Here is a 15,606-nt window from a genome sequence, read left to right as displayed (position 1 = left end):
TTGGTAGTGTGGAGAGGACAGAATCAGAGAAAGAAGTTAGAAGGAGATTGGATGAATCATTGATGAGAGTCAGTCATGGATGCTCTCTGGAAGACTAAGTGGTAACAGATGTATGAGAGACTTTAAAGAAAGAGTTAAGCAAACCTCGCTGAGGATGAGGATGTATGGGGAGAGTAGGGGGGGTGCCCACGGCAATGTGGAGCAGGTCCTGTGGGCCATGACCCCACCTGAGCCTGACCTGGACTGGATGAGGGTACTTGATACCTTTGGTTAGCCCACATTCTGAGAATGTGTTCATTTCACAGGAGAAATATCAAAATATTTGATTAGGAGCACTTTCCAGACCCCACTGGAGGGGTGTGTAATATAAGGAGTGTGCACTGTATCATCAATCTAAAGAAACACAAATTCTGATTCTGTAGCACTTCTGTACCTAAGCTTCCAATAAGGGATTCGGGCCTCTACTACACTACTTCTATCTGCTAATACCATCTGTCCCCACTCTGCCCCATGTGGCAATAGAATATACACATGTATGGGTGAGTGGAAAGGTAGACAAAGTTAAACGTAAGGAAGTTCGAAAGGTTCCAGAACTGTGAAACAGTCTATTAACTTGGTCCATATACTGTAGATTCTCAATTCCTTTTTCTAGTGATACCTGAAGGCTTTAGGCCATACTTCTTCCCCTGTTCTTTTATTCTTGTGGGTAGATATCAACAACTCTTTCTCCTCCATGCCATGAGGCCTGTTTAGAGCCTTCTCTCTAGGCTACAGGACTAAGGCTAATAGCTGAATAATAGGCATGACCTCGTATGCCATCCAAAGCCCTCTAGATTCAAGTGGGTGATTTTTCATTTCAAGGATGTTGCAGCCTAGCACCTGCCATCTCAGCATCCCCAGGCACAGCCATAAAAACGACATCTCCTTCATGTACGTGATGTCTGCCTTTATTGTCTGGGTTATTGGGTGGTTTCACTCATAGGCGGGGATATCAGAAATGGGTGTTCTGGGAGGGATTAGCACAGGAAAACCTGGATTGGTCCTATTGAACCCTCTTTTCCTTTCAGGTGACACCTGGGAGGACTGTCACCAAAGGCCTTTGAGTTTCCAAGGCCCAGGGGTACAAACTCCACAAGCACAGCTGCAGAAAAGCACCCACATGAACAATTATCTGCAACTGCAGCTGGACCAGCATTTCGATGTGGGACAGCAAAGCCACACTTGGTCTTTCCTCCACCATCTGGGGCTTTACTGCCAACCCCGATTCTGGAAACCAAAGACCATTCTTCCTAGGTAAAAAATAAAAGGGAATTAGGAAGCTCTAGTTGTCTCAGGGTTGAGGTTGGAGGGGGCAATGGGGCCTTTCCCATGCCCGCTGTAGGTCTGGTTGAAATCTGTGATGCTCTAACAGAGTGAGGTGAGCAAGAGCCTGGGATTTAGGGCCAGCTCTGCCTCAGGCCCTGGGTTTGCAAACTCCTGATTGTTTAACTGGGCCAATTTATTTATCTCCTTAGGTATTCACATCTCACATCCCTCATCTGAACTCTTGGAAAATTATATCCCCATTCCATGGTCATTGGGAATATTAAGCAACATGATGTCCAGAATGCCTGATCAGTAAAAATGATTTGATAACAACTATGAATAGATAACATCTAACCATTGTGTCTTTCTGGTGCTTTAACACTTACAAAATGATTGCACATGTGTTGTTTCCTCTGAGGTAGAGCACTTTTTTGATCCCCACTTTCTCTGGGACCCGTCTTCCCTTGCTTCCTCAGAAAGGCAGGTTGGCCAGTATTTTCCTCTCCTTTCAACATCCACCCTCAAGTCAATTTTCCCCTGCTAGGTGCTCTCAGTAACAGTGTGTTAGTAACATTCTATAGCAATGTAAACCCTGGCCACACAACTCAGCCTCCAGTTTAGTTTTCATATCCAGGTTATTTTCCCTTTCCCCCCTCTTTTTAAAATAAAGGGCCACCCTCACCCATGAGGTGTACTGGTCTGTCTATTTTATGTCACTCCATTTAATTCATCATCTTCACTCATCTCCATGGCCATGTCCTCAGTTTTCTTCTCCTTGGGATCCACCTCTGCTCAGATTTTCTTAAAAGAGCTTCCAAACCCTCACATCCATTTCTTCTGGGACGTGTTCATCCCTACCCTCCACCTCTCTCCACATCTGCACTGGAGCCTGGGGCTGCCTGGTGCTCATCCCTCAGGTGATGACCTCATCTGAGAAATGAGGAGAGACCCACGTCCTCAGGTGGAGGTGAGGTAAGACAGAGCACCCCTGTGGCACCATGGAGAGTCTCATAGAAAGTGCTCAGGGAATGTAGGGAATGTAGGGGATGCGTAGCCCTGACAAGAGCCATTAGGTCTTGTGGTATTTAGTTGTCTTCTCTTCCCTCTAGTCTCTCCTCTTCTTGTCCTTGGCTTCCCACATTACCAGCCAAGACCTGACCCCACTGGCTCAGTCACTCTGCCTCCCGCTCACTTTCCATGGAGGCCTGAGATGAATCCAGGCTTCACAGCAGATTTTGCAGCAAAGGATAATTTTAATGCCCTTTATTTTTACACTCCTCCACCCAGTGATTCCTGCCCCCCATATCTAATAGCTCCTGTCACCCACCAGAGCTTCTCTCTCATTCTTCTGGTTTTTCTTTTCCAAGTTCAGCTCATCAGGAGGATATTAGAGCAGTCCATTCAGTACCTCAACACCCTCATGAATTAGTTCCATTATACACACACACACTTGTGTGGTTGCATTTTTATCATATTTTCCATGCCGTATTTAGATTGAGTATATATATGTATTACACATATTATGGATACATATATATGTGAAATATATATTGATGCACATTTGAAAATTTTTCCAGTTTCAGACTTCCCCAGTTCTTTTCTATCATGAGGTTTTCCTTCAATTTTGACTTTGCTTGATCTGTACAGTCTCTTCCCTCCCATCAGTACAGCCTATGTCCAGCATGATTTTCTTGCCTTTGTCTTTTCTACCTAGGAACTTTTTTTAAATCAGTTTTATTTTTCTTGACTTTTTCTTTTGGCATTTGGGAACATGTTTGCCTCGTGGCAATCTTACCAGTACTGGGTAGTGTTAGGAAGATCAACAAAAAGCAAATACAAAAATGTCTCCATTGGTTTCCACTCACCATAGACTTTCAGATGGCCTTTCTTTTTCCCGGACACTTTCCTTACTTGATGTCTCTCCTGGGTGGGGGGGTAAGTCATAGTAAGATCATGCAAAACAACGGATCCTTTTGGCTGTGGTTTTATCTTCAGAGCTGGGTTTGGATGCTTCCATTGGAAAGAAGAATGCTCCCAAGCTGGAAGGTGAGGTCTTAGCTGCCAGCAAGCATGAGTGTCTGGTCTGTAACAAGGTTAATGCTTAAGTGTCCTGAAACAGAAGATTATCCGAAGAAAACTGCTGTTCAGCAAGTGGAGACTAGCATGCCAATTCCCTGGCCTTCAAGCTTAGGGTACAGAGATAATTACATCTGAGGCTCTTACGTGTACTTCTTCCTTATACTCTTTACCTAAGATTATAGCTCAGTCTCCCACTATTTTTTCTCTTCCTCGTTTGTTCACTCAACAGCTGATGCTACCTCGTCTGCTCTTTCCTCTCTTTTCCATGGGGGCTGCCACCCTGCCATGGCCCTTCCATCTCCATCTTTTGTTTGCACTCTGAACTCTGTTGAGTTCCTATAGCTGCTGTCCAATATTCCCTCTGAGCTTCCCTTTTAGCCACAGGGAACCCCAAATCCATGGTCCTCCTCATCAGAAGAGCATAATTTAGGCCACTGAACACATAGTACTTCACCTGATCTCACACACTTTCTTGGTTTCTTTTTCTTATTCTCCCTTCCCTGTTCCCAAACTCCACTGCCTATTTCTTCCAGGATCATGTGTTAATGAATCACTTGCATGTTGGGTTGGCTTTTGGAGAACCTTATCTAGGAAAACCCTTAATCCTCAACATCTGCACATGAATAAGAAGAACTGAAACTGAGGAAGAAGAGCACTGATTATAAAAACTAAGTAAGAACCTGGGTCATAGGTGGGATTGCTGGACTAGCCTGGAATCAGGTTCCCCTCAGCCCCAGGTGGGCAATTCTGTGCTAATGTGCATGGGGCTTCCAGGGACTGATGAGCTGGCAGTAGGTGGAGGACAGTAGATGGCACCCTAAAGGGACATTGCCCAAAAGGAGATCCAGAGGCCAGGTTTTCAATATGCATAATAGCATGAAGTGCATAGGCATTCACACCTCTCCCCTTTCTTAAAATTACTCCTTCTACATGTTCAGTAAAAATCCAGAAGAAATGAACTGAGTTGGAATCTGAGGGCAGGGAATGTAGGAGAGCATGGTAGTGAATTAACTTTGGGCCAGATTTATGAAGACCCAGGGAGATACACAAGAATACGAGATGATCATTGCTTCAGACAAATCTAATTGAGAAGGCAAGTTATTTATATGAGAGTGTCAGAGAAAGATCAAAAAATCTTTAGGGCCAGTGGGAAAGAAGTCCATGCTGGAGTAGATGGAGAGAAGAAAAAGAATGGTGTGAAATAGTGTAGGTCTAATGAGTAGTCCTAAATCATGCTATTATAAAATAAAAACTGGGTGAGTTTTGATCTAACATGAATGCCTTAACCCAATCCATTGAAATTCTGATTCTAAAGTTCTGCAGTGAGGTTTGGGTATCAGTATTTTTAAAAACTCTGTTAATTTGCATCAAGGGATTATAAGGACTGTGGATATGGTAGGATATCAGTAACCAGTATGGCAATGTCCATTGTGTGGCTACTTCATAGAAAAGCTGAATATCAGCCATTAAGGGAATTTGCATTCTTCTCTCAACAGAACTATTTGTACAGCTCAGAGAAGAGAAAAGAGAAAAAAGATAGATAAGTTAGATATATAATATCTCTGTTTGGATCCAAGTTTCTCACAATTTTTATCGTACAAGATAGAGTTAAAAAAAATTACATAAAAACCCAGAGTATAAAATAGTACCTCCTCTTCCCACAATAATGAAATTTAGTGTTTCCTTTTCTACTGTCAAAATGCAACTTGCAGTTCGCTCTTCACTAAATGGATTTCCCTAACGGGTTCAGAACTGCAGATTCAACAAATTGTTGGGTTTTTTTTTTCATTTAATTTTTTCCTTATGCAAAAACCCCATAATGAATCTTAGGCCTCATTCTCCTATGTTTATCCTTTTTCATGCCCTTCTATGCACTAGCATAAAATAGTAAGAGAGACTCTTTCTTTGGGAAAAGTTTAAGAAGAAAGTGATGAGAATCTAGTATAACTAAAACTAATGCTTTTTCACTTTTACTTCAGAGTTTTGTTTTTCTATATGTTGAGAATATTCCTAGAAATGCCCTAAGGTGGATCCATCATGAAATTACCTTTCTAGAATGTTGGTGTCCATGGGATGCAAATGGGTTGGGCCACAGTTACACTCCCTGCTCTCTTTTTGTTAATTTCATTTCGAGTTTCCTGTTTTTCCATTTGTTCCTCAGCCCCTTTGGAGAAGGATTTCTCTGCAAAGCCTTATTCCTGTCCAGGAGGGTGACCAAACAGCCTCCATTAACTGTTGACACCTCCAGATTGGAGACTTTCCTCTCCCTTCCCCCAAATGTATGGAAAGGGCCTGTGGCCTGGGTTCTAGGGCCAGGGTTGTCAATAACAGGCCACGTGGTTTTAGTTAGTCCCTAGCCCCTTGGAAACATAGCTCCTCATCTGTAAAAGGTGGAGCTGGACTTGGATACATTCTGAGGTTCCTGTTGGCTCTCACATTCCAGGGCTTTCCCTGTAGCCTGCCCCTCCTCCTCAGAAGGCAGGGACGTAGAGATAGAAGAGGGTGTGTCTCTCTACCCAGGATCCTCTGCTCCCATAGCAGTCTGTTTCTGAAAGTGTACAAGGGATGCTAAGCACATCCATCCTGGTACATGTGAGAAAGTCATCATTCGGTCCAGATGAAGGGGATTCAAGAGGGATGTACGTGGCTGCTGAGGATTGGGTGGTGGGGATTCGGTTAAGCCCCTGCAGCAGCTTTGAGCTGGGATATCACCAAGCACTGGTGGGGTGAGGACAGGGGTCCCTAGATTCTGCACCACAGGCTGGATGAAAATTTAGGGAGGTATTTCTTCTAACTCATGTACCTCACTCTCCACTTCAGCCAGCCTGTGGCTCCCCCTTCAGCTCCTCCTGTCAACAGGAGCTCAGCCTGCCCCTGGCCTCTGTCACCATGTAGCCATCCCTCCAGGCTCAGCTATCAGCAGGACCTAACAAAACTCACATTTCATCTCTCTCTCTCCCTCTGTCTCCTCTCCGCCTCCCCTGTCTTTCACAGATACCAATTACTTTAGGAACTAAGAAAAGATATCGCCAATTTGGAAGAAACCACATTATAAAATGTACCTTTTCCATTTGATGAAAAATAATCTACAGCAGCAAGTCAAGTTAAAGCCCAAACAGAACACTGGAGGGATCCTTTCCTGAGAATCAACCTTACAACCAACAACTACTCTCCACACTCCAAGACATAGATCTGATGGAAGAAATCCCAGTTATCAGCCTCCAAGGGTGATTAATTGATAAGGAGACCAATGCTTTGGTGGACACACAGTTTGGAGAGACCTTAACTCTTGCTCGTCTCAATGTTCATCCTCCACACACCGGCATCAGGAGCAACTGGAAGAAGGCAACATGTCAACCGGTCATTCTTTGCCACTAGATGGACTGTACTAGGATCTGAGGGCATTAACTATGCAGTATTCTTGCTGAAACTGTTTAGCCTGAGTTTCATCATGAGGTAGTTATCAGATGACTGAAGAATTTAGGCCATTGAACAAGACAAGTGGCCTGTATTTCTTCAAACAGTCAACGTCTCCACAAATAGACAACAAAAAGGAGAATAGGTGTTTTAGATTCCCAAGGACAAAAAGATTGTGTCAGTATATTTCTTTAGTCCTTTGGAACCAAAAACCTCTCCTCAGCTTTTTGTGGTTGTCTTCAATGGTGGTGACATTGACTTGCTTGCAGAGGACAGGTCAGTTGTCTGGCTCAAAGGTCTACATTTTGCAGTTGTCTGATCATTTCCTGAAGGGTTCAGTTGAACCCTTTTTGCCAAGAACACCACTTACTGCATGCTGTGTGCTTCCAAGCACAGCCTCTTTGGAGACTAAGAGTGTCCACTTTGCCTGTCACCACTATTGTCATTTTAGCATTGGACACTTTGTTATGCAAGGGCCATGAGATCCGTTCACTGGAAATACATGTTTTCTGTCTATAATCAGTAACTTGATTAGTGGTACTTTGAGAGTTTATGAATATCTTGTTCCGTGATGTTCTTTCTCTAAATATTTTACCATCCCTTATTGTTCCCTCATGTATGTCAATTATCATACTTGTGTTTGTACCCTGGACGTTTTCTAATTCAATCATTCTGTAAACTTGTATTCCTGGCCTTGTGCTGTGGGAAAGACAATCCATACCCCTTCCATATCATTAAAAGCTTTTTTGAGTTTCATTGTGGACTCATGCGTTTTTAAAATTCAGTGTTATAATCCATTATTATCATGATTGATTTTAGTGGGTATAGATATAAATTAATAGAAATATTCTTGGGCTTCCCTGGTGGTGCAGTGGTTGAGAGTCCGCCTGCCGATGCAGGGGACGTGGGTTCGTGCCCCCTTCCGGGAAGATCCCACATGCCGTGGAGCGGCTGGGCCCGTACGCTATGGCCGCTGAGCCTGCGCGTCCGGAGCCCGTGCTCCACAGCGGGAGAGGCCACGACAGTGAGAGGCCCGCGTACCGCAAAAAAAAATAATAATAAATAAATAAATATTCTTGTTTCTCCTATTCATCTTTATATCAAACTCTCCCACATTTTTAAAGCTATATTTACCATTTGTAGTCGATTGCATTTACTGTGTTTCTTTTCTGTGTTATTTTATTTGCGTGTGCATATTTGCGTGTGTGTGTGTGTGTTTGGTATTTAGGAAGGACTGGCTAAATGCACTAATTTTAGCTAGTGCACTAAAATTTTTGACCCCTTAGTCCCTTAGTATGTTGTCACATTTCTAATATTTGGAGTATAAGTTTTAAATGACATCTCTCAACTTCAACTTTTACCACTGTGATGATCAAGGACATTATTCTACTTTTCTCTTTTCTTCTGTCTTTACCTACCACTTCTTACAGTATTATTTCAACCCAATCAAATGTATACCCTTTACATTCTATTTTTCCCACCTTGTCCCCACCTCTTTTTTTTTTTTTTTTTTAATGAGGGAACCGGCAAGGTAGGGGTAGGAGCTGGAGGGGCCCACCGGGCCCTTTATACCCCCTAGTGGCACAGGGTGGCTGCCCCACCCTGGGAGTGCCAGCAGCCTCCCTGCAGAGGCCTGAGGGTATGCCCAGGCTGCCCCCAGAGCAGGGCCCATGACACACTGGCTTAAATCTACAATTACATATATTCAATGATGACCAGCTGTACAAAACTCAAAAGTCTCCTCAGTCAGCTCTTGATGAGTAGAGTTCATCCTTAAAGATTCCTCATGATGGAGTAAGGACTCCCTAAGTTTGGCATATTTAATACTTGTTTTCTATTGCTTTGATACATGGACAGCTTGACTGAATATAAATGACTTGACCATAATGAATTTATTGATTTTTTAAAAAACATCTTGCTTTGTATGTTCTATTGAGATGTAGAATGTAACTTTCTCTCCATTGAGGGCAAAGGGAGGCCTGGAGCTTCACAGGAAATTTTTTTTTTTAATCTTATAAATAAATAAATTAATTTAATTAAATTAAATCTTTTAGCTCTAATAGGATAGGTCTTAGAGTTGACCATTCCAGTTCTATTTCTCCCAGGTCTCTATGACTTTCTCTCTGATCCTTTCTCATCATCTTTTATTCATTACTATTCTGTTTGATGCTTTCATTTTTTAGTTCAATGTCCCTTATAATTTCAGATAAATATGATTCCTTATGTACTTTGTCATTTAGCTTCTTTTTCAGAGAATTTTCTTTTCCTTCAATTTTTTCTAATCTCTGCCAATTCTAATTTCTCATTTCTTCTTTCTTGTCTACTTCTATTTTGTGTTGTGCATTTGTTATGTGAAGTTTTGGGGCCTTTCCCCGTGTGTGTGTGTGTGTGTGTGTATCTACAAATGCTTTGTTCACGAACAATTCAGATACAGATGCCGTTTTACACTTTTCCTATGTTTTGTGATTGATTTTGAAGGGAATTTTTTCATGACCTGAAATTTTTGACTATTTATATTTTTTCCTGTCATCTTAGAATAAATGTCTGTTGTATGATTTTCATTTCAACATGACTGGGTTTACTTGAACGAGAAACAGCAGTTCTAGGTAGGAACAGATTAGTGCTTTGAGTGGCTTAGTCGATTTCTTAGTTCTAGATCTGTCTTGTACAATTATTCTAGCAGATATAAGGTTTTGGGGAAAGGCATGGTGTGTCTCCTGATTCTGGGATTCTGTTTCTTCCAGTAGGACCTTTAATTTCTACCAGTTACTTCATTCTTTCTCTTCACCACAAGCTTCCAAAGGATGCTACCTTCATCTAGTTCTCACACTTGATCCCAGTAATTGTGCCTCCTCAAAATTGTCACCCTCTGGTCCTCTGCACTGTCAAACCCTTTCCTGTCAATTCCCCAGACACCAGAGCTATATACAACCAGGTCTCAGGCATCCTCTGAGTTTATCCACATGCTCTTTCTGTGAGTAATTTTACCTAGGTTCCCTCCTGAGTATGTCCTCCTTGCTCTCCTCTCCTTTATATGCAGAGTCTTTGCTGATCCCTCTACTGCTGTGTGGCTCCAAGACCTGGGTAAAAACAAACCAGTTGGAATTCACAGTGTTCTCTGGACTCTGGTTGTTTAGGGCAGCGTTATGAGTGGTGTCTTTGACTCTCTCTGTTAGTCTCTAGCCCTCTGAAATATGTGTTGATAGATTCAGCTGCCATTATCCTAGGGGGATCTGTGGTCTCCTATCATTCTTTTTCAAATGCAGAATTTCATTAGTATACAAAATTGACAGAATTATATAATAGAACATCCCCATCTTTGTCAGCCACGTTCAACATTTATCAACTTATGGCTGAAATTGTTTTACTACAATTCCACCCACTTATCTTTTCCTATATTATTTAAAGCAAATCTCAGACATCATATTTCATCTATAATTATGCCAGTATGTTTCCCTAAATGAAGACTCTTTCTGAAAGTATTATCATAGCACTACAATTATTCATAAATCAATTTAAAATCTTTAATATCATAAAATAGTGTTCAAATTCCCAGTTATTGTTTTTAAGTTAGTATCCTTTCTTGGGAGCCAAATAAAATCCACAAATTGTAATCAGTAGGATATGTGTTTAAGTCTTTACATATATGTTTACCCTCAGTTCCTTCCTTCCTTTCTTCCATCCTTCCCTCCTTCCTTCCCCTCTCTCTCTCTTGCTCCAGCTCTCTCTTGGTCTCTTGCTGTCCTTTTTTTTTTTTTTTTTTAAATCATTCATTTGTTGAAGAAACGGAGCTGTTTGTTCTGTAGCATTCCTGCAGTCTAAATTGAATACCTGGGTGTACTTTAATAAATTCTCTTGTCCTCCATATTTCCTTTTTGGTGGTAGAATCTAGAGTAGTGCTGTAATAAAAAGAAAATGCAAGGCACATATGTAATTTAAACTTTTCTAGTAGCCACACTGAAAGCTAAAAAAGTATAGTCACACAATAATATACATATGACCTATTCAATACATAGCTAGTTAATGCTACACAGTAAAGGAAATATAATTCTACCAAAGTTTTAAAGCTGTGTTTAATAGAAAAATATTGTGTATGTCTTCAGTTTTTAAGTTTACATTCACATGAATTATAAATTAAATATAATTAAAATCCAGTTCCTCAGTCCTACTAGCTACATTCCAAGTGTTCAACAGCCATATATGTCTAGTGGCCCCTATTTTGGACCTGGCAGATACAGAGACTGATGAGATTCACGTCTGGTATCTTGGCAAGACTACCTCAGAAGTGGTGTGTGCTCTCTGATCAGGAGGCACATCAAGTCCAGTGTGTTTCTTCAAATAATATTAGCAGCTCTTGGAGTTCAAGGCCTAGATCCATTAACTGATTATGTGGAGCAAAAGGGTGATGTTCCATCATCATGTATTATTTAACTGGAACACTTGTATAAAAAGAAACTTCCCCTAAGTACTGTTTAGTTATTTAGTGGTTCCTTCTGTAAAGAAAACTGCAGCTTAATGAGCAATTCCCCAAGCATCCTCTGTGGTCACCAGTTAGTTTCTTTTATTTCTTTTTTTTTCCCCTGTGCTAATATGAATTCAAAGTTTCAAACACATTGAAGTATTTCAATTCATGGCAATATAGTCTTTACTGATACTCCAACTATCCTCTCTTTCAGCAGTGGAAGTGACTTTAAGCTGGCTCCTTCATCCTTTTGTTAAGATCCTAATAGTCTTTGAGACCTTTCCTGATACCAGTATGACAAGGTGCTTCTGTCTCATCTTGAATATTTTCTGCCCCTGAGTTGGACTCAGTCATTTCTCTAAGAATCTCTGGCTTATTTTTGTGCAAAACATTATTCTCAAGTCAAATTGTGTAACCTAAACATACTCATTGGAACTGGTTTATTTCTAGGTCTTTCCAGTGGACATAGCTAGGAAATACATACTCATATTTGTATTTATTCATGTATTCACATATATCCACATTCACAATTCAAATTCAGAACTACAGGCTTTTTATTGAATGTCCATCGTACATCTGAATCTCTTTTCTCTAATACCAGTATTTTTGTTTTTAAGGACACTGGGACTAATAGAAATACGATATTTCATACAGTCTCCTTTGCTTTTTCCTACATTATATGGACAAAAGAATAAAGAAATACTAATAATGCCAATAACAACACAATTGAGGAAAGCAGTTTTTTATTCTGTCACTGTCCTGGGGTACATATAGATTATTGTGTTTTATAGCCTCTTGGGAGAGTTCTTATCCATATGCTTGTTCCACAAAATGCATACACAGGTTCATTTGTTACACTGTGTTTTCAATGTCTAGAGGCGACATTTAAAAAATTAATTTAATTTTATAATGATAAAAAAATGAATGTGGTTTCCAACTCAAATCAAACCAAACAAGGCATATTCACTATGGTCTAGCCTTGAATATAAGATCTGCACGTGTCTCAAAGGCCTGGGTGGAGGTGGGTCAGGGATCCCTGCTCTCCTCAGACGCCGGAATCCTTGGCCTTCCTCCTCCTTCTGGCTGAGCTTGGGACGAAAGGACGAGGTTTCCTGGAGTGAAGGGTCAAATCTTAGCCTAACAGCAGCTTTTCCGTGTCCAATGGAGACTTAGAAGCGAGAAATTCTGAATAAAATGGGAATAAACTGGGATAGGATCAATTAAAATTCTGAATAAAATAGGGCACCTGAATACAATACAGTACTTCCCATCCAGGTCTGGAACCCTCGACCCAAAACCTAAGACGCTGTCACCCTGGCTGCTCGGCGACTTCAGAGCCCCGCACCGCGACCCTTTACTCACAGGGACAAGCGCGCAGTTACAAGACGTGCGGTGCGAAGCGCCCTCGCGGGGCAGGACTCAGTGGGCGCAGCCTCTGCCTTTTGCCCAGGAGACCTAGGGTGACCCGACGAGGGGGTGCCACCGGCTCGGTCGCTGCGCCCCTGGGCGGCGGGGCCGGGGTCTCCGATGGCCAGCGACGGGCAGAGTCGCCAGGGCCCAGCGGGGACGCCGCGGGCTCGTCTCCCCACCTGCCCGCCACGTCCGCGTGGAGCGCGCCGATTGGAGCAGCCGGTTTTCTTCAGGAGGAGGCGGCAGAGCGCGGGGGACGCGGCTGCGAGGCGTGGGCGGCGGCAGGAGGCTCGCGGGTCTGGGGAGCCTCCCTCTCGGGACCCAGACGGTCGGGTCCGAGAGCAGGACTGAGGAGGACGCGGGGTCGGGAAAGCGCGTCCACGCAGCGCGCCTCTGAGGCGCGAGTTCGCTTTCGGGAGGAGACCGAGTAAAAGACGGCTGGGCGCTGCCTAAAGAGAAAGGTCCCACCGAGATTTGAACTCGGATCGCTGGATTCAGAGTCCAGAGTGCTCACCATTACACCATGGAACCCTCTTCGGGCCGCTCCGCTGCTCCCGCCACTGAGCCAGGCCGCACACAGCCCCGCGGGCCCAGGAGCGGCCTCCCGCCGGGCGCTCTCGTCACCCCGTCCCGAGCCCCCTTCCTCCGCGACGCCAGGAGGCGCTTGACTCGCTTGCCCTCGGCCGTCTCTTCAGGTTTGTTTGTCGTGGAATGAGATGAAATCCATTCTGGGTGAGCGACAGGGAAGGGCTTTTAGGGCTCCCCCAAATCCACCTGCTCTGCCGGCATTTCTAGAGTTTTCTGCCCTGAGGTAAAATTCCCGCGAGGAAAAAAAAAAAGTTCCTTTCCTATTCTTTCCAAGTGTCCTATTCCCGCTGCCCTGGGAGCTCTGAAGACCCTCAGAACAGCCCTTGGGACTTCGTGGGATGTCCCCTCCCTGGGACCCCAGGTCCAAGGGTAGAATCGCTGGGTGCCGGGGGCTTTGCTGGGGGATCCGGCCGCACACGTCGCACTGCAAGCACCCAGGGCGGCTCATGACCTGCCAGGTTATGTAACACAAGGGCCTCTGCTGAAGGCACGGTGAGGCCAAACAAAAGGAAATGCTGGAGTTTGAAGCAGAGGAAGGTATATGGCAGGGTCACGCACGGAGAAAGGGGACTCCTGCTCAAAAGACCCAAACTCCCTGATAGGTTGTGAGGCAGGAGATAGATGGGCTCCAGGCTACACGTTTAAAAGTGGCCTCTTGCTCACACTTCCTGGGGTGAGAAGAAGATGGGCTCTAGGCCCGACATTAATTACCAGTCCCCTGTTTACATTTCCTGAAGCAAGAGACAAAGGGGCTCCAGAACTACATATTTATAACCTGACTCCTGTCTATATTTCGAGATCTGCACCTCAATATAAAAACCAGCAACAGAAATACGGTAAATAACCAGACATTGGACATTTTTATGGCAGGGACAGAGTGGGACTAAACCCTGTTAAAAGATCAAGTGGTCATCCATTTCCCATCCTTGGGGCAAGGGAAACATTGCACCTTGGGGGGTCAAAAAGGAGGGGGCACCACCCCATAATATGTGATGCTAAAGACATGTAATGCTAAGGCCTCTGGGTTGTAATCCATCTTGGAAAAAGAGTTGCTCACGTGTGTTGGGGAGCGTCCTAGGGCAGGTCAGGTGTGATTCTTTTTCAATTATCTGAAAAAGAAACCAGATAATTGGCCAAAGGTAAACAAAGACCCGGAAGAACTGCGGTATATAAATGACTTAACAGCCTCTTTACTGCGCTCCTCCTCATTAAGGAGGACGCCCACGCCCACACCCACACCCACACCCACACCCTTCCTCTCGGGTGGGCATCTCTGCCTTGCTTCTATCTTCACTAAACAGTTTCTCTGTGTGCTCTCCCACTTGTTGTTGTGCTATGTCTCTAATAATAAACTTTGTACCTGTTTTTACAGTTTTACCTCCATGAGAAATTCATTTTTCATTGGGGGCAAGAGCCAGGGGGCGTGGTGGCTAAGATTCCTAGTTGTCATCCAGGCTACCCAGGTTCAATTCCTGGGCAGGGAATTAAGATCTTGCTTCTCGCCCCCCACTCACTGCTGCCTCTCAGAGATCAGTTTCAGGGAAGAGTTTTTATAGGCAAAATTTGGGGTGGGTGGCTGCAGAGCCTGTGACCTTCCTCTGACTGGTTGGTGGTGAGGTGACAGGGTGGTGTTCTAGGAATCTCAATCAGCCTCTGGTTCCAACCAATCTGGGGTCCAGGTTCTTGCGCCCACTGTGAACTTACCATCCTTCCGACCTGGGTGGGTCCCTAGTTCCTATAGAAAGCCTCAAGAGACCTGTATCAGATAGTTATGTATATTCCTTGAGGAGGAAACTGCACCGTGCCCCATGGCTGCATTATTGTTTCTTGACTGCCTTTCCTTTGTTTCTGCATTTCCTCAGTCCTCTCATTAGTAACTATTTGAATCTGCCCTTGGGAACTCAGTGAGGAGGCTGAAACCTTTTTCCTACAAACAAGAAATGGGGGACATGGAAAGGCTTTTGTACATGGGAGAGCCCCACAGGGTCCTGCTCCATTTCAGTGCCCCGTTTTCTTTGATACTCCTCAGTCTTGAGAGGAACAAAGGTATTAGACAAGAAAAGGAATAATATGTTTGATAGAGAGGTTAAAAATAAACTTCCCAGAGGAACTTGTTGTTAAGGGGATGTGGTTTCAAGGTGTGGTCAGGTGTAATCCTATTATAGGATTTGGGCTTTAGCTGGGTGATTTGTGGGAAGATGGGAGGAAGCAGGGTTTGCTCCATATTGAATACTGTTAGCATGGGCAATTCTATGATTGGAATAAGAAAGTAACAGTCATTTCCTTATGAAAAGAGGAAGATGCTTAAAATTTTGTAGGTTGCACAGTGACCTTGTTTTTCTCTG

The sequence above is a fragment of the Hyperoodon ampullatus genome (genome assembly GCF_949752795.1).
Source record: "Hyperoodon ampullatus genome assembly, chromosome: 2".
Lineage (NCBI taxonomy): Eukaryota > Metazoa > Chordata > Mammalia > Artiodactyla > Ziphiidae > Hyperoodon > Hyperoodon ampullatus.
This window is presented reverse-complemented; position numbering follows the sequence as displayed.